The sequence below is a fragment of the Sus scrofa genome, chromosome 2 (assembly GCF_054392235.1).
Source record: "Sus scrofa isolate SSC_HxYL_T2T_F1_AM1 chromosome 2, Sscrofa_HxYL_maternal_Yorkshire_Landrace_v2.0, whole genome shotgun sequence".
Lineage (NCBI taxonomy): Eukaryota > Metazoa > Chordata > Mammalia > Artiodactyla > Suidae > Sus > Sus scrofa.
The window spans coordinates 156011954-156032560 of NC_139384.1; the positions used below are offsets into that span (position 1 = coordinate 156011954).

Sequence of the window (20607 nt, forward strand, 5' to 3'; positions counted from 1 at the left end):
AGGTTTGGGGGTCACTGAGGAGTTCTTTTTAACTTCTTCCCTTAGAAACTCTGTATGACTAGGTCACTTTGCTGTACAACATAAATTGAAGAAACACTGTAAATCAACTATACTATAATTAAAAAAAAAAAAAAGAATTTCCGCTTTCTACATGCTCAGAATCTTTCTCTCTCTTCCTCTGTCCTGCTTCGAAGGGCCCATGTACCTCAGCAGCATTTTTCTTCACTAGACTTCAGAAGGCAACTTTAGCGCACTTGATAGTAATGTTTTTGTTTACTTTATCTTCTGTTGGCTTATTACAGCCCTATGGAAATACAATTATGTATATTGAGCTTGTATCTAGTAACGCTGTTCAATTTGCTTGTTAATTCTAATAGCTCTTCAAGGTAGTGATTGCATCTGTTAAGGAAAGGAAAAGGTTGCAACTGGTGTGATAAATACAGGAGGCTCATCTCTGATGGAAAGATTCTACCACTTAATGTGGTTGGTGGATCAAGGGTGTCTCCCTTATTATTCTTTACACCTCCTTGTACATCTTCTTAAATAACTTTATATCTTTTTGTACATCAGATCGTTTTTGAACATTTTAATTAAGAATAAGAGAATATTTAAATATTATTTTAAAAAAAAGTGTGGAGTTCTGATGTGACTTAGTGGGTTAAGCATCTGGCATTGTCACTGCAGTGGCTTGGGTCACTGCTGTGGCATGGGTTCAATCCCTGGCCCAGGAAGTTCTGCATGCCATGGGCACAGAAGGAAAAAAAAAAAAAAAAAAAAAAAAAAAAAGGAGTGTGACTTCTTGAACCAAATTCCTGGGTTTACATTCAAACTCTGCCACTTGCTAGCTATATGACACTGGGCAAGATTTTTTTTCCCACCATTTCCTCACCTATAAAATAAGAAATAATAATAGCATGTACTTCACAGTTTTGTTGTGCAGATTAAATGAGTTTATACATGCACAGCACTTACAATCGTGCCTGCACTTAAAAAGTACTGTATAGATATCAGTTCTCACTGCCTCCCCATTGTCCCTGTGCTCTGGACTCAGCAAAGACTTTCCCCACAGCCCTGAACATACTTCTGCCTTTCTTTACCTGGCTAACACCTCCTTATTCATCAACTCTGAAGTCACATACTGCTGCCTTGAAAAATGGAACCCTCACCACCACCACCACCATCAAGCCCCCCCCCCCAGGGACATAGCAAATTCTACAGCCCTCCTACTGCCACCAAACAGTAAGCATCAACAAGTACTGCCCTCCGTTACATATGAAAAATGCCAGAATTCCTTATCTAAGGAGAATTTCAGTATACGCCAACATTTGTACTAAATTAACCTATTAGACTCTATTAAATTGTATCCTTGGTTAATTCTAAATACCCTAAGAGATGGAGTTTTTTTTTTTTCCTATAGAAAAAAGGTTTTAAATTTTTTGTAAAAATTGCATGTGCTGTCATAAAATGCAGCTGGATTTTATTTGCATACTATCAGGTTTCTCAAAGTTTAGTGCAGTAATTAGATACTGCTGTCATGATGGGAGTGTGGAGCTTGGCCAGGGCTGTTTTTTGCAATGCTGTTGCCATCTCAAACTTTACCCTCTCCTTTGGAAGCTTCCCATACTTTCCTTTGGTGCCAGTATTTAAAAAAAAAAAAACTGTGGAAAAATATAATCATCATCCAGACTCTGAGAAAAGAGATTTGCACAGAGACATGTTGAACTAGTACAGAGAGTCATCTGTTTGAGAGTAGAGACGTTTTGCCTGGACGAGGGGATGGTTGGTGCCTCCCTCATCTTCTTAGGCCTTAGGAGGTCATGCTTCAGTGCCTGGAGACCCATTTCTTTTTCCTTGTCACCACCAATTTATTTAATGATGCTGAGAAAACTCCTCAGTTTCCTAAGCTTTAAATTAGTGCCTTTTGGAGATGAGCTTATAGATCAGAGGTTAACAAAGATTCACCTCTTTCTTTTACTCTAAAGGGCCACCTCTATGGGCCATATGATCTCTTTTGCAATTACTCAGCTTTGCTGCTATAGTGTAAAAGCCACCAGAGCAATTCATCAATGAAAGGGCGTGCCTATGTGCCAATTTTATTTTCCAAAACAGGTGGCCGGCTGGATTTGATCTTTGGGACACAGTTTCTGATCAATGCTATAGATGATCACCTAGTAAATAAGAACATCATGTGTGCATTTGTTGGTTTATTCACTTACCTATTCAAAGAATATTTATCAAGGGTTGCTATGTGCACTGGGCACCATTCAAGGCACTGGAGACTGAGCAGCAAACCAGACAGGTAAGGATCCTAGTTTCCAAAACTTGACTTTGACAAATGACAAACAATAAATAAGTGAACAAATAATTTTGGATCATTGTAGGTGCTTTGAATATATTAAAACTGATGTGTGATGGGCAGTATCTGGGACCTACAGGAAAATGTGCATAGTATTTGGAATACGAGTCAAAGGAGGTGACCTTGAACAGAGGCTATGTGTCTAGGCATTGCCACCTTGTAAACATTATCTTTAACACTCATGACATTACCACAAGTTGCATTATTACACTGTTTTTATAACAAAAATCTCAGAGGCTTCAAGAAGAAAGATAACATGCCTACAATTCAGAACTATTAATGACTGAGCTGGGAGTCGAATCCATGTTCACTTGTCTCCAAGGGCCAAGCATTTCCTGTTTCTCCCAGGAACAAGAAACTTTTCCAAGAGGGCCCCCTGCAATGCCCATGCAGAGGTCAAGGAGCTATGGGAAATCAGAATTGGAAAGAAACCAAGAGACTCCTTCATTCATTCACCCTTTCACTCAAGTATCATTCACTTCACTAACAAACGTTTGCTGAGCATCTGCTGCAGACCGGGTACAAGTGAGGATGTGGTGACGAGCCAAACAAATAAGGTATCTGACCACAGGGATGCTGGAAAAGGTTGAAAACCTACTCGGCTGAGGTAGAGGAAGCTCAGATTTGTACCTGTGCCGATTTGTGTGGTGTAAATAGTTCCCCTGGGGCAGAGTTCAAGCCACAAGCTTGTGGTGAGATGGCTCGCACAATTCCTAAAAATCTGAGAGTTGGTGTTTGTGACCAGATCTGCACACTCCATGCTGCAGGTGTTCTGTGCTGACCATCTACTGGGGACTCCGACAAGGAAACAGACCATTTTAATAGAGGGTAAGAAACGGTTACGGGGGTTGGAGGTAGGAGGTTTCCAGTGCTGAATTAGTGCAAGGAATTGGCATTTAAACTCTGGCATGAAAACACAAAGAAAGCATAAAAGCAACTGGTGTGATACACTTGACACCAAAGATGAAGATATTTGGAGACACACGTCTTCTGATAGACAGAAATCTCCACTTTCTGTAGAAATCTTTGTCATCTTGTTGCACACTCCAAATGGTTATTGGACCAAATTGTGTAGACTGTTGTTTTAATTGTCAACTTTACTTGCTAAAAAGGAGCCTGATTTAACTCAAGCTTTGGGGTTCTAGGGTCATTCTTGCTGCTAACTGGTCCTCTGACTGTGGGCCAGTGATTTGATTCTGTGTGTGCTGGTGTCCTGACCACCTGAGCAACATCAAGTGTCAGCGCCTCACGGTTAAACCTCTCCAATCATAAATGTCTTATTTAGACGAAGCAACTTTTTTCTGTCCCCTTCAGTGAGCATGCTTAGATAACAGGCATAATTGACAAGATGGGATTCCATTCAGGCATCCCCCAGGCTACTCTCATTTTTCAAACCCTAATAGAACCATTTAGAGAAGGCCCAACTTAGAGCTGAAAATCTAGCAAGGCCCAAATAAGTAAAAAATGCCCATAAAACCCACAGTATTTTAAAACCAAGACAGGACAGGAACACCAGTGCCACATGGGAGGCCTTTTGAAAATGTCAGCAGCTCTAAAATAGTTCATGAACCAAAACAAATACCGGGATGCACAGGACGGGAGGACGTTTCCAGTCACACCTGCAGGCCTTTGTTCTTTCCTAACACCCACTCTCTTTGTAATGAGATGGTGATGAGGACCTGTTCCCACAGGAGCCAGAAACACCAGGAAACTGGTGATGCAAGGACCCCTGGAGGTGTAACTGCCTTTCTGGAACTGCCCACGGCCAGGGTCTTTAAGCGTGTTCAGCTTGCATCCCTGGCTTTCCTGATCTCCTAGGGGAGGCCGAGGTCCACCGCTGATTCCACGGAGCCTCTCTTTCGACCGCCATCCCATTCAGCTTGCCTCTTCTGCAGGGATCCATGCGGGCAGGCAGCTCAGGACGGCTCTAGCACAGAGCTCGGCCATTCCAGGTCTTGCCTCACTTCATTTTTAAGGCAGGCTTCCATACAGGGGATGGAGATGTGATGACTGAAAGGACTGCAGCTGCAACCTGAAAATCCCTTATGTATGGTTGTTTCAAACATGTGCACTGGATTCATTTGGAATTCATTCCCCTGACTTCAGTTCAAAGGCAACACCTAGGGGTCTTCGGAACACGTGGATGTGGGGGCTGCGATGAAGGCCTCGTCTGTGTCTACAACGCCCAAACCAGACAGATCAAGAAACTCGGATTCTCCACCCAGCCCACCCTCCCTGAGGTGGTTAACCACAGAATGACCGAGTCCATACTCCACTGCGTTCTCTGTAAACCAAACTTCACTCCACATCAGAAAGCTACCGGGTATCTGGGTCTACGCAACCTGCTGGAAATGTCCATCCGAGTATCAGTAACGGCACATTCAACCAGAACGACCGGCAGGCAGTACAGGTCACACATTTAGTCGGAGAGACAAAGTGGTAAGTGCAGGCCTTGGGGACAAGAGGCGGTTTCTGCTTCGTTCCCACAGATTGTTGCCATGTGGCAATGTAAGTCTGGTGCTATAAGATCTGCTAACTTTTCAAAGGAATCCTGCAATCTGGATGTTGATATAAATTCCTCGATTTTTAACTGCCCACAATTAATTAAATTGTTTTCAACCCATGGGCCAAACACATCTGTGGGCTTGAACCTGAAATACAGACTCCAAGTTTTCACTCTCGGGAAGTGACGGAACTACTTTCTACAACAACCTGTAATTTTGGAGATTTTTGCCACACCTTAAAAATGTTGCCAAATTTAACCTTCCATCCCTGCCATGCAACCTTCTTTTTTTAATAGATTTTATCTAATTATAGCATGCATTCAGGAAAGTCCATATATCATAGGCACACAGGTTCATATTATAACTAACATTCAGGTCTGGAAATAGAACATGATCTGCATCCTAGAAGCCCCCCTTCCCGTCACCACCCACCCTTGCAAGATTAACATGAGTGCAGAGACTTTTTCTGTTTCCTTTTTTCTAAGTAAGGTCAAATTAATGCATCAAATGAATGCTGGCTGTGCATGAATTAGTTATAGCAATGCAAATTATGAATTGCAAAGGCACAATGTACATATATAGTTGCCACGCTAGGAACCTTGGTCTCATATTTCAGGCAAAGTACCAGCAGGGTTTCATGCTGAGAAAACTGGACAGCTGCATGTATATCAATGAAACTAGAATGCACCCTCACACCATGCACAAAATAAAACTAAAATGGCTTCAAGACTTAAACATAAGATAAGACATCATCAAACTCCTAGAAGAGAACATAGGCAAAACATTCTCTGACAAAAACCATACAAATTTTTTCTTAGGTCAGTCTCCCAAGGCAACAGAAACAAAAACAAACAAATGGGACCTAATCAAATTTACAAGCTTTTGCAGAGCAAAGGAAACCATAAAAAAGGAAAAAGAAAAGAAAAGACAATCTACAGAATCAGAGAAAAGAGTTGCAAATGATGCAATTGACAAGGACTTAATCTCCAAAATATACAAACAACCCATACCACTCAACAACAACAACAAAACAAACAAAAAACCCATTCAAAAAATGGGCAGGAGATCTCAATAAACATTTCTCCAAAGAAGACATATGGATGACCAGAAGGCACATGAAAAAAATGCTCAACATCACTGATTATTAGAGAAAATCAAATCAAAACTAGAATGAGGTACCCCCGCACACCGGTTAGAACAGCCATCATTAACAATGGGCTCTCATGGAGTTTCCGTCGTGGCGCAGTAGTTAACGAATCCGACTAGGAACCACGAGGTTGCAGGTTCGGTCCCTGCCCTTGCTCAGTGGGTTAACGATCCGGCGTTGCCGTGAGCTGTGGTGTAGGTTGCAGATGCAGCTCAGATCCTGCGTTGCTGTGGCTCTGGTGTAGGCTGGTGGCTGCAGCTCCGATTCGACCCCTAGCCTGGGAACCTCCATATGCCGCGGGAGCGGCCCAAGAAATAGCAAAAAGACAAAAAAAAAAAAAACAAAAAAACAATGGGCTCTCAGCTAGAGAGGGTGTGGAGAAAAGGGAACCCTCAAACACTGCTGGGAAATGTAAATGGGTACAGCCACTTTGGAAAAAGATATGGAGGCTCCTCAGAAAACTAAATGTAGAACTACCATACGATCCAGCAATCCCACTCCTTGGCATATGTCCAGACAAAACTTTCATTCAAAAAAATGCATGCCCCCCCACTATGTTCATGGCAGCACTATTCACAATAGCCAAGACATGGAAACAACCTAAGTGTCCAGTGACAGATGAATGGATTAAGAAGAGGTGGTTCATGCAAAATGGAAAACTACTCAGCCGTAAAAAGAACAAAGTAATTCCATCTGCAGCCACATGAATGGAACTAGAGATTCTCATACTAAATGTAGTAAGTCAGAAAAAGACAAATACCATATGATATCACATATATGTGGAATCTAAAACATAGTCCAAATGAACTTATCTACAGAACAGAAACAGACCTACAGACGTGGAGAAAAGATGTGTGGTTGCCAAGGGGGGAAGGGAATGGGATTGACTGGGAGTTTGGGGTTAGTAGACGCAAACTATTACATTTAGAATGGATAAGCAATTGAGGTCCTGCTGTATACGGCACAGGGAACTGTGTCCAGTCTCTTGGGATAGAAGATGATGGGGGGAGATAGGAGGAAAAGAATGTGTATATATGTATGACTGGGTCACTGTGCTGTACACCAGAAAAATGGCACAACATTATAAATCAACTATATTTGATTTAAAAAAAGAAAAGAAAAAGAATGACGGCCTTGACCAATTTTTCCATTCCACTTTGTCCATACAAGAAAAGCCACAGGAAAGGCTCTGAATTCATAGCCTTTCTGTCACCTTATCCAGGCCATCTGAGCCAAATGCTTCCCTAATGTCATGTAGATAAAATCCAAATCCTTGTGTAGTTTTCTAGTCTCTATGAACTGAGTAGCAAGGTGTTAACACCATTTTTTTCATGAACTCAGCAATATGTACAAGATACAGGACTTTGCCTCAGCGCACATGTATATCTTACCAAGTTTATGACAGACAATCAACCAGCCCTGCTGTGCTTTGCCTTCTCAATATGTTTTTCTTTTCTTCCTTCAGCAATCATCCTGCAGTTTAAATATTCTCGTCCTCACATCCTTTGTTTTGAAAGCAACCTGAATCTGGCATCCATTTTTTTAAAGTGAGAAATAAATAGTCTGTGAAATATGTTATGGCACATTTGGCACAAGATGCTAAAACAAAAAGACAGGGGTCTGTGGGCTTTGTGTCAAAACACACGCCAGCACTTGGTGAGAGCAGTCCTGGTGAACTTACCATGGATCGTGATTGCTTCCAGATTGACTCAGCTGCTGTCCATCTGCTCGGGCCGCCCGCTCCAATTCCAAGCTGTTCCTCCTCCATGCCAGGCTGAGGGGCAAAGAAATCACCACGTTACACGCCCACCACACGGCCCGGGCCCCTCTGGCTGGATCTCTCCGTAACTGTGTCATTGACCACTGCACGAAGTGCCCTTTAAAATCCCACTTCCTTCATCTACGAAACACAATTCAAGTAACACAGAGATGGCTTTTCACTTACATAAAAAGATTGCTTGCAATTGCCACTGCTTGACTAAGACAACCTCTGCTTAAGGAGAATGAGGACATGGAAATTTTCATACAATGCTGGAGGCAGCAGAAACCCAATGAAACATTCTAGAAGGTTACCATAACCTCGGAGGCAGGACTTTGGTCTCCATGGCTTCTGCTCCTAACATGACAAAGGGGGCCTTGCCATGGAATTAAGGATACTAGTCAGTTAGCTTTACAATGGGGAGATTATTCTGTATTATCAGATGGGCCCAGTGTGATTACAGGAGCCCTGAACATCCTAAGAGGAGACAGAGAGATGCAGGCAGTGTGAGAAGGCTCTGACACCATTGCTGGCACTGAAACAGGCAAGTTTGGCGCAGGTACGGGTGAGCGAACTAGGAGCTAGTTAGGCCACAGCTGACAGCCATCGAAGACACGGGGGTCTCGTCCTACACCTGGGAGGGACTAAACTCTCTCAACAGCAGGAGGGAGCCAGGAAACAGATTCTCCCCTAGCGTCTCCAATAGGAACGGAGCCTGCTGACACCTGCCTCTGACCTTTGGAGACTCAAAGCAGAGAAACCAGCCAAACCCCCAGGGTTGTTTTTTTTTTTTTTTTTTTTTTTTTTAACCTACAGAACTCTGAAATAATAAATGAGCGGTGCTTCACTGCAGTAGGTTTGTCTTACTTTATTTTTTTATTTTATTTATTTATTTATTTTTGTCTTTTTGCCTTTTCTAGGGCCGCTCCCGCAGCACGTGGAGGTTCCCAGGCTAGGGGTCCAATCGGAGCTGCAGCCGCCAGCCTACACCAGAGCCACAGGAACGTGGAATCCGAGCGGAATCTGCAAGCTACACCACAGCTCACGACAATGCCGGATCCTTAACTCACTGAGCAAGGCCAGGGATCGGACCCGCAACCTCATGGTTCCTAGTCGGAGCCACGATGGGAACTCCAGGTTTGTCTCACTTTATTATAGCAGTGCCTCAGTCAGGGTTCTCCAGATAAGAAGAACCAACAGGACAGAGAGAGACTCAAGAAGAGATTTAGCATCGGGGCGGGGTCATGTGTTATGAATAAAGGCTGAGAGGTCCCACAATCTGCTGTCTGCAACCTGGAGGCCCAGGAGCGCCACTGGTATAAATCAGGTCAGGTCTGTGGCCCCTAGAACCGAGGGACGTCTGGTCTAAGCGGCTGAGCCCAAGGCCTGAAAACCAGGAGCTCTGATGTCCTAGGAGGAGAAAGACGTCCTGGTGTAAGAGGAAAGAGAGGTTCTGATTCTAGATGGTGACGCAGGGGGGCCCTGGGATCCCCCCTTCCGCGGACACACGGAATCTGCAGCTGCAGGAGAGCAGTAGGGGAGGCAGGGACACCGTCTCGCCACACACCCCATCCCCACACCGCCACCCACCACCAGGTGGGGACTGAAGGCCCAGAGCTTCTCCTGAGGACCAAAGAGTGTGACCCCCCCACTCAGCACCCCATCGTTCAAGACCGGTACCTGAGACACAGTCCTACAAAAGGTGTCAAGCTTTTAAAACCAACGGGGCTCGCGTCCAGGAGACCACTGGGCTAAAGCAGTCTGGGAAATAGGGCTCCCTCGTGAACTCACCCAATCAGGGCTCAGTGAAGAGAGCCCAGGCTTTAAGTGCCAGAGGCTCATGTGCTACCCCCACCTCCCCCCACCTTTTTTTCTCGGCCACACCTGAGGCATGTGGAAGTTCCCAAGCCAGAGACTGAATCCACGACACCTGTGTCACATTAGCTACCCAACCACTGCAGCAACATCACCCAACCTTAACCCACTGCAGCACAAAGCACCCCCAGGCGACCCTCTGAGGGACCGGAATCTAATTCCACACGTGCCTAGGGGGCCTGCTGGCTGACAGCCCCCTCTTCAATCTCTGGCCGGTGGAGCTACCTTTTCTTTTCTTTTCTTTTCTTTTACTGTTATGAGCTTTTTTTTAAAAAAAAAAAAAAGTAGTTTTATTAACATGTATGAAACATTTTAAAATAGGTTTCTTGATGCAACTTAGTATATCATAATTTACTTATATTGGATGTGGATAAAATTTCTAAACATATGCTTTGCAAAAGTACGTGCAGTTTTATATTGTAGGATTAGGTGATATTCACATACATGTTTCTAAAAAAAAGTTAAAGCAATTTATTGTAAAAAGCACTTAGCAAGAGAGCTTTGTCTGTGGATGATTTTCCAATAGATGTTTGTTTCCTTTTCCTTGCTTCATTTCCTAATACCTCATTTGCTTTGGTTTATACTTGCAGGTAATTAAAAATGATTTGAATGCAAGGATATTGATTCTACTTGAAGAATATGAGAGGTTTTTTTCAATAAAATAATTACCTAAAGAAAAAAATTATCTTAAAATTGTCTGCTTAGTTATCATTATAGAAATGACCTTCTCTAAAAGGTTAAGATTTACTTGGCTAAATTTGCTAAAATCTTTTTTTTTTAACAATAACCTTTTTTTTTAAGTATAGTTAATTTGCAATGTTTTGTTAAAGTAATTCAGAAAATATATATATATATATAAATTTGCACACACATATTCTTTTTCAAATTCTTTTCCATTATAGGTTATTATAAGACATTGAATATAGTTCCCTGTGCTATATATAGGAGGTCCTTGTTGTTTAACTATTTTATGCATACTCGTGTGTATATGTTAACTCCAAACTCCTAATCTATCTCCCCCCTCCCCTCATCTTCTCTGGTAATGCTGTTTGTTTTCTATGTCTGTGAGTCTGTTTCCTGTTTTGTTAATAAGCTCATTTATATTGTTGTTTTAAGTTTCCACATATAAGTGATATATGATATTTGTCTTTCTTTGTCTGACTTAACTTCACTTAATATAATTGAACAGTATGAGTTTCCTTAAAAAACCAAAAATAGAGTTGCTATTTGATCCAGCAATCCCACTCCTGAGCATAGATCTGTGGAAAACTCTAATTCAGAAAGATACATGCAGCTGTGGAGTTCCCTAGTGGCGCAGCAGTTAAGGATTCTGCATTGTCACTGCATGTGCCTGAGGTTCGATCCCAGGCCTGAGAATTTCTGCATGCTACGGGCACAGCCCCCCCAAAAGTACATGTACCACAGTGTTCATGGCAGTACTACTCACAATAACCAAGACGTAGAAACAACTTAAATGTCTATCAGCAAATGAGGTGAGTGGATAAAGAAGTCATGGCAGGTGACATCTTTGAGCTCTAGCTGGCAGGATCCATTGTATCTTTATTTTTTTTTCTCCCCCTTTTTCCTGTATAGGTGCGCCTTTTATTCTGTATGTGTGGGTGCAGTGAAGTATAGATAACATCATGTTTTTAGGATGTTCTGTCTGCGTTCTGGCCGGGGCCTCAAAGCCAGTAATTAAACCCTAGGGATTAGGTATTCCATAGTCTTGGCAAGGGAGGTCACTGAAAATTAGCCCTCCATCCCTGCCAGGGTATAAAAGATGTGAGGTTGAAACATTCGGGGATATTAGAAAAAGGAATATATATATATATGGCTTTGTCACTTTTCTGTACAGCAGAAGTCGGCACAACATTGTAAATCAACCATACTTTGATTTTAAAAAGTAAAAAAAAGAAAAGTTTCGGGGAACTTGTTGCTGCTTCAGGGAACGTGAGGCCTCTTCTCTTGACCATTCGTGGAAGGGGAACAGAGAGGAAGCTGAGCTTCCTCTTACAACAGATGAAAGGGGACCAAACAGAGAACTTGTTACTTTCCCTGGAGTTTGGAGGCACAATATTGGTTGGGGTGTGAACCATTTTCAAGTAACTCATTGATTCATTCATTCACACATTCAATCAAAATTAACTAAGCCAACCAGCATATAGTATGCATTGTGCTGTGTTCTGGATTCTAGGCCTCTTTTTTTTCTTTTTTTTTTTTTTTGAGATTTTTGTTGTCGTTGTTGTTGCTATTTCTTGAGCCACTCCCGCGGCATATGGAGGTTCCCAGGCTAGGGGTCGAATCAGAGCTGTAGCCACCGGCCTACGCCAGAGCCACAGCAATGCGGGATCCCAGCCGTGTCTGCAACCTACACCACAGCTCACGGCAATGCCGGATCGTTAACCCACTGAGCAAGGGCAGGGACCGAACCCGCAACCTCATGGTTCCTAGTCGGATTCGTTAACCACTGCGCCACGACGGGAACTTCCCTCTTGTTTTTCTTAAACCTTTTACAGATTTAATATATTTGAGTTATATTGGAATAACTAAAGCGCATCTTGAGTAGACATGTTAGCCTTCCCCAAATTCATTCCTGTCTATCTAGGATGAAGCCCAGAATCTGAATCAGGGAATCTCCACTGCCCTTACCTTGCAGGATGTGCACTTCACTTCTCCTTCAACCCAAGCCGATCAGTGGCTCTCATTCTCATGATCGCTGTGTTTGTTTCAAGAAGTAAGCACATGAACCTAAAGACCAATGGGATGCAATAAAATTTTGGCTGGCAATCCTTGAGTATAATTGCCCTTTTTCACTAGATGCGAACTTGAGAATAAGTAAGAGCTGGTGCAGCTGCAGCCATTTTGCTACTGTGAGAAACCTGGGAATTGAGTCACTACTATGGAGAAAGACTTCTGACATTGCCTGAACCCAGGATGAAGCCATAACAGAAGTTAGCCTTCCCCTTGTGTTATTTACATCTATGAACTAATAATTGTCCTCTTACTTAAGTCACTGAATTTGTGGGATACCACTTGCAATTAAAAAAATGTCCTCATGTTGGAGTTCCTGCTGTGGCTAAGGATCCTTAGGGGGGCTAAGGATCTGACTACAATGGCTAAGTTCACTGTGGAGGTGCAGGTTTGATCCCTGGCCCAAGAACTTCTATATGCCATGGATGTTTTTGCCAAAAAAAAAAAAAAGCCCTCATATTAACACCATCCTGTACTACCTCCTGTTTTCAACTCTAAAATGTTGAAAGCTTGAATTTAATTCTCCAAACATAATTTGAAACTCAAAGAGGAAAGATAACATGACAGCTAATAAATTTAATACTATACCTACATTTGACTTCAAATATGATAAAAAATTAGTTTATATCTTCAGATAGGCCTAAACTAGAATTTTAAATCAAAACACCCTTAGGACAAGGAAAGTGTGATAGGCCAAATAAGAAGGATGAGAATGCTTTCTATTCTCCTTTAAGCGTCTTTGACTAACCCTCTTTTTACTTTCCAGTTATTCACCTCATCTGAGAATATAGGTCTGGAGAGGAAATGCCTGAAGAGTAACAGAAGAGAAAAAAAGTCAACCATTATTCTGACACCTAAATATCTGTCCAATGCTTGTGATCTGATAAAAGAACTTTGATTTTAGCTACCAATTTCCTTTTTTTTTCATTCTCTTCAGAGTCTTTGCCTTCAATAACACCCTGGAACACATCTTGCCATATACTTAACATCTGGAATAAGGAAAGATTTCCCAAAAGACTCTTGGCAGCCTTATGCTCCGCTGGAGGAAATTCCCTAAGAGTTTGGTTGACAGCGTGTTAAACAGGCATCACTCATCTCTGTGACAGCCTAGCATCTCACCACATTTAAGATGAAAGAATGAAGGCCCCTGACTTTTGCAGGTTAATCTTGGGGTTCTATTACTTGATCCCAAAACATCTAGATTGAGGTGAAACGTATTCAGTCAGCCATCCAGATATTCTCAAGTATACAGATGTTTGACATTTAATAAGCATAGCCTATGATGGTACTAATTGTATAATACAAAGACAGCCATTCCTCTTGGTCATTAGCATTTAATATCATCCACTTATGCGTCAGCCACACAGGATGCACTGACACAGGCCATTGTCCCTGCCCTTTAGGAAGCTCACTTATCTTAGTGGCAGTTATGCAACAAACTGTAAGAAATTACAATGAATTTAGACACTCTCCTTGCAAGGAAGTATTGAATTCAGCTAAACGCAGGACACCTAGCTAATTCCACGTTTGTGTGAAAATTAGAAAAAGATGGCTCATCTAGGCAAACAGCATCCACATCAGAACACATAGTGTGGGGAGCTGAAAGTAGTAGGGCAAAATCTGCACGACTCTACAAGGACTGAGGTGGCATAAACAATACTTTATAGAATGAGAAGTCCAGTGATAGGAAATTCTAGAGCTGACGAATTCTGCAGCATGAGAGCTTTGTCAAGAACTAGCCAGGTGTTCTCCTTCATTCTGCACTAGCATCATCAGCACACCATCTCTTACCTTCAGGCCCATCCCCGTAGCTTCAAAAGAGCTGTAAGTATGACTTTTCACTCAACTCCATCCAAAGTCAGGAAGGTATATATTTTGGTCAAAGTGGAAAGACCTGTCCCAAAGACCCTTCAGAAGACTTCTTTTTATGTCTCATTAGGCATAACTGGGTCATAAGCTTATTTCTACATCAATCTTTAATAACAGGAGATGAATGACCAAGTTCGGTTGGAACCCATCAAGATTCTACCTTGGATGAAATAGATAGCAAATTCCTCTGCCTCACAGAATCAAAACTTTAACAGAAGGGAGGATTTGTTGGGAAAAAGGATGGAAAGGCTTTGGGGTTGATAGTAAATAGTGCCTGCCACAAAGTGAGATAATGAGAGAGATAATCAAAGTGCTATATATAAGAGCAGAAAAAAACAAAAGACCATTCTCCCAATGTCCCAGAAATCCTGATTTTGCAACTGGCACTGATACATGGAAACTATTTCTCAGATGAAGAACTGATGGGAATAAATTTCAAATTAAAAAAAAAGATGTAAAAAATCTTTTTTTTCTTTTTAGAGCCACACTGCAGCATATGGAAGGCTAGGGGTCAAATGGGAAGGAACTGCAGCCAACAGCCTACACCGCAGCCACAGCAACACAGGATTCCAACCATGTCTGTAACCTACACCACAGCTCACAGCCACAGCAGATCCTTAATGGACTGAGCGAGGCCAGGGATTGAACCTTCATCCTCATGGATATGAGTCAGATTCAACTCCCCAAAAATTATTAATTTGAAAATTATGATACCTTGTGATGAGGCAAATTCCCTGTACTTTTTTTTTTTTACAGGTACCCAAAAAAGACACTGTAGGAAAAAATCTAAAGAGAACTTTCTCTTTATTTTTTCCTAAAGTAATATATATTTTTCATTAACACACACAATCATATTTGCATGGTTTTTTTAAGTACAAGAAAGAATAGAACTAACTTAATCGAAAGGGAAATTTTGCTTCTCAAGGTGGGAAGTTCAGACCCAGTGACTTAAAACTATACTGTGCCCTTGGTGGTAACTGCATTCTGCCCTGTGCTGGCAGGCTTCATCTTCGCAGTAGGGTGTATGGTTCACAAGAGCTGTAAATGCAGATCTTAATAATCCCGAAGGAAAGTGGACGTTCCTCTCCCACTGGTGCATGTTAGTACTAGAGAAGGGCACTGATTGGTTCTGTTGCATCAGTTACTCACTCCTCCACCAGTCACAGATACCAGGTGGATGGCCATGCCCATCCAAGCCATTGGTCCTCGCCCACGGCTACTATGCTGGGGAGCATCCTTCCCCCTAAAACACCCCAAAGAAACAAACACAAATGGCCATGGATTATGTACTGTAGGATCCCATGTATGCAAATTGTTCCCAATAGGCAAAATCATAGAGATAAAAAGTAAATTAGCAGTTGCTGGGGTCTGGTTGGGTATTTGGAGTCAAAAAAGAGGAATGACCACTAACGGATGTGGGAATTCCTTTTAGGCTGGTGAAAATTTCTCCAAGGAGGGTGTGGTGATGGTTGCACAACTCTGTGAATATACTCAAGACCACTGAACTGAACACAAAGTAGATAAATTTTATGGCATGTGAACTATATTTCACATGCCATAAAATATTTAAAAATATTTAAAAATATTAGCTCTGTGTGTGTATGACTAGTAATACCGCCACCTAGAAACAATCATGCTAATGTTTTTGTGTGTACCGTGAAGACTCTTCTCTTGACACGACACAAAACATGCACTTTGAATGTTAGTGTTATTCCATCATATACATACAATGTAATTGATTTAACTATTCTTGCTTAAGGGAGAAAACTTTTCAAGGTGTGTTGACTCTGTTTCTGTTTGTTTTTATATTTTTAAGTTAGGATGAAAGTCTGACTCATGCTTAGACTTTATAAAATTCATTACGTGGTAAAAGAAGAAAAACACAAGCATTAATCTATTTATTTTTAAAACTACTGTTGTCATAACAATTTCATGTTGCCTTGAAAATGGAACTCTTTTGTGCTTCATTCTATATTTAGAGCATTAGTTACCATAACGACAAGATGCAGTTCATCATATAGAAACCCAACCCAAGGGGCATTCTCTATCAGAAATCTGTATACTATGTTACAAATATGAAGGGCAGTTCTATAGATCTAGAGCTGATTAGATTCAATCTTCTGTCTCTGAAAAAAACTGTTCCAAAACTCCTAAAAACACAGACTATAAGCTCATTTTATTAAAAAAATAAAACAAAAAGGCTTGTGGAATCAAAATCCAGCTATCTCATTTCAAAATTTGGCTCAGGAATTTGAAACCCAAATGGAAGTGGCCTCAACTGTAGGCATTCTCTATACAATCTCATCCTAAATAATCCTTTCCTTGATTTGATCTTCCCCTTGGTTTGCCAAAAAACAGCGACCCAAACAGCCTTCCTTAAATTAACTCCAGCCATTGTCAGACATGGCTGGGCTTGAGTTGTCGTCAATCCAAAGCCATACAAGCAATGCGCCTCTTTGGTCACAAAAGGGAGAATTTTCTTCTACAACATTTTCTTTTCCCCTTTTAATTAATACCAGTGATATTTACTCTTTTGGCTCAGCCATCTCTTTGAGACTCCGATGAAACCCAGACCCTCTTTCCAGAAAAATGCACATAATACATGATATTTTATTCAAATTTCAGGGTTTCAGGGGTTCTCTGAAGCCTATCCTTATTCTTTTAAGAATGGATTATAGACTAATAAATATTTTCTTTCCATTTTATTCACTCTCACTCAATCATTCACTCATCCAGTCAAATAGCTCATGACATGCCAAACACTGTCCTAAGTCCTTTTACTCTCTGTTGTACCCGGGTGGCCTTGTGGAGACACACAGGCTCCACAGGGGTGAGTGCCAGTCACTCTCTGTGCTTTGGCACAGTGTCCTTGGGCGCCCTGGGAGACAGGCTCCTTGCTCTGCAGAAGGTGAGTTACCTTGTTTGATGGACTTCTGTAATGATGTTTCCCTCGGGATTGGTAGTCCCATGTTATGTCTGGGGGAGCCGTCGTCCAACAACACAGATTTGGAGACAGGACAGGATTCCAAGCCAGAAGGCTAGGATCTGTCCCCAGCAGTACTACTTTTCAGCTACGACGCAGACCTGGGCAAGTCACTTAATCTAACTCAATTTCCTCTTCAGTGAGAGGGAGCGAATAATGGCTGCCTCACGCGACCTGTCTCTGGGAGCGTGACTAGAAAAGTAACAGAACAAGAAAATGGACAAGAAAGCAGTTTGTAAACCACAAAAGAAGTGATGATGACGACAAGTGCTGTGCTATTGTTCTTGAAAATCAGACAGGAATCTCCACTTTGGGCTCTGTAGAGTAACAGAGGGGGGCAAGACAGAAGTGCTAATCAAAGTTCTAGTTTTCTATTTTGAGTTCAAATCAAGTTGCTGCAACAGTGAGACCATGGGGCCTCTTATGAGGCAATTCTCAGCCTTTTATCTGCAGCTATAGTGTACTAAACTGGAGTGAATTACATGCACAAACCAACATTCACCCCACAGAAACCTAGATAACTTCTAGACATGTTCATTTCTTTGTTTGTTTTTATTTTAAGGCTGCAGCCAAAGCATATGGTAGTTCCCAGGGTAAGGACTGAATCAGAGCTGAAGCTGCAACCTACAGCTACAGCAACACCAGGTTATTTAACCCACTGTGCTGGGCCAAGGATTAAACCTGCACCTCTGCGGCAACCCAAGCATGGCAGTCGGATTCTTAACTCACTGCACTACAGGGGAAACTCCTGCAAATCAAAGCACACTCAAATTGCCTAAGAATATCTTCAAAAACTTTTGTCAGTGGTCTTAGGATTTTTTTGATAACAAGTAACAGAAGCCAGCTCTAACTGCCTTACCTTCTGGATGAAGAATTTGCCTTCTGGAGTTCCCGTCGTGGCGCAGTGGTTAACGAATCCGACTAGGAACCATGAGGTTGCGGGTTTGGTCCCTGCCCTTGCTCAGTGGGTTAACGATCCGGTGTTGCCGTGAGCTGTGGTGTAGGTCGCAGACGCGGCTGGGATCCCGAGTTGCTGTGGCTCTGGCGTAGGCTGGATGCTACAGCTCCGATTCGACCCCTAGCCTGGGAACCTCCATATGCTGCTGAAGCGGCCCAAGAAATAGCAAAAAGACAAAGAAAAAAAAAAAAAAAGAATTTGCCTTCTAAATACAGCAGGGTCTTGTGGATCCACAAGCTGGCCTGAGGTGCCTGGTGGTCAAGAGGGGCTGAAGCTATGAGCTGGGACCCTCAGAACTCCACCCCTCTGTGTGTTGTGTTCACAGGGCTCCTTCTCTTTCTCATCAGATCAGCTTCCTTGGAAACTCAGGACCCGTGGCAGGTAGCATGTGGCTATACCCAAGTCCTGACTTGACACGTCTGCACCCAGCACCCCAGACGGACCTGAGCTGGCTCTCTACCCCAATCCCATACTCCCAGAGCAGAGGATCTGACTGGCCTGAGTTGTATCAAGGGCCCATGGGAGCTTGAGGAGCCCCAACTACCCCCAAACTTCTTTCCAATCCAGATTCTTAAAGCACTTGATAAAACAGGGAGACGGGGAAGGAACGTGTCAACTTTATCAATAAAGTGGTTTAAATTACTGGAAGCCATAATGGGGCTTCCAAATGGGGGGCAGGTGCCTTTAGCCAAGTGGCAGGGAACAGGGCAAAACGAACACTCTCAATGGGCAGGTAACACTAAGAAGCAGCAGGAGAAAAGGACTGAGCGAGCAAGCGTCTTCCACCCGAACTCACCAATCAGGTGTCTGGCTCCCCCTCCCAGGAGGAAGGTGGGAAGGAGGTTGGACATGGAACAAAGGCAGAGTTCCCTCCACCTAGAAGAATGTTTCAGGCCTGGGGAAGAAGCATTCACCCATTTTACATTTACCAACCCTCAACTAATCACCTGTATCTGCCGGCATGGGGTAGAGACATAGGGACAGACATGGCTCTAGGGAGCCCTCCCCCCAGCACTTTTAAATAGGATAACATTAGGGGAATGATTGTGAACTGGATGTGTGCTTCAGAAGATGTGGGCAACAGTCATGCCCCTTTCAGGTAAGTGGAGAACCCTCCAGGGCAACAACTGGGCTTTGGGTTCACTGCTGTCAGAAGAACAGGAGAGCAGTTGAGGCCATTGAACTGCGCTTCCAAAAAGAGGGGCACTTCTCTCTTTTCTTCTTAGTGTGGCAGGAGGGGTTTTCTATCCCCTTCAACCTTTCCGGGCTTTCTAAGCTCCAACTCTATGAGAAGGATTTTTTACTTTGTTTTGATTTAGCCTAAGATGCCCTGGAAAAGACTCATGAGATGGTGGCTTCCCTATGGGGTCATGACTCACAAATATGTCTATGTCTTCAGGTCTTTGTAGCTGTTGCAGGACACAAATGAGGATCAGGTTGGAGCCTTGCCTCTTCCTCCCTCCTGGGGGCCTCCCCATTGGGTGTGCAGGTCTCACCTCGGAACAATCTATTTCAACAATGGGCTCATCACACGCCCTTTTCAGACCAAAATGTAGTTTTGTGCAGTAAGTGGCAAGTGGCAGCTCTGATTCAGGTGCCTCCAAACAGGAACTAGATGAAGGTGAGCTTGCAAGCCTGTAGTCACCTTTTTCCCAACTGAAGGGCAAGAGTAAAACAGTTTCTCGCTCAAGCTTCATCTTCTTATCCACATATTCCTCCTACATGCTCTTCAGAAAGTAAGGTGGATTCATTAAGAAATACCACGAGTTTATATTCAGCTTGGGTTCTCACTCATTAAATTGGTTTGTTTTCTTCTTTGGGGTCCCTGCTGGGCCACAGGAGGAACTAGAAATGCCACCTAATTGTCACCTGACAGGCTCTCCAAACTTCTTTCCAATATTCATATTTTCTATTAAACGACAACCATGTGACTAGCCTTGACGTGCTTCCTGTCCTAAAGGAATTTACTACTGATTTAGCCTTGAACTAGAATAATTTAAGGCACTTGCGTGACCTTGCAAGGCCACTGTCCAGCCTAAGAAGGGGATGAATCTGTGTTTCTGGCTGTAACTGAGATCACAACACATACAGAGTTGAATATTTTCTCTTCAATTCCCATTTTTGTTCTTTCTTCACATATTTTGCTTTTTTTGCTGCCTGCAGGCTTTTTCACATAGGAGAAGCATGGCTATTGACATTTTCCAAGCTTTATGGCTAACAGCTTCATCTACTTCCAAGAAAAAATGACCTTATTATCTAGAACTCAAGTCCAAAATATCCAGGGCTGCCTGATTGGCCAATGTAGGTCACATGTCTCCCCTGGACCAATCAACCACGGCAGGTGGAATACATCGAACCATGTGTAGGGATGGGGCGGAAATGAGGGGCAGATGAAACAATGTGTC

The 20607-nt window shown here is 42.7% G+C and overlaps 1 long non-coding RNA gene across 8 annotated transcripts in view; it reads right to left on the minus strand.

The window, feature by feature from the left end:
* The window catches only part of LOC110259527 (uncharacterized), a 384785-nt gene that overhangs the window by 333370 nt on the left and 30808 nt on the right, over positions 1-20607 (minus strand). For 6 of the 8 annotated variants that reach the window (XR_014838965.1, XR_014838970.1, XR_014838964.1 and 3 more), the window contains one exon: positions 7689-7781. The exons of 1 other annotated variant lie outside the window; for it this stretch is intronic. This is a non-coding gene — a long non-coding RNA (uncharacterized LOC110259527). Of the gene's footprint in view, positions 1-5321; positions 6081-6364; positions 7782-20607 lie in introns of those variants that run through there. One more of the 8 variants, XR_014838966.1, reaches the window with a different exon arrangement.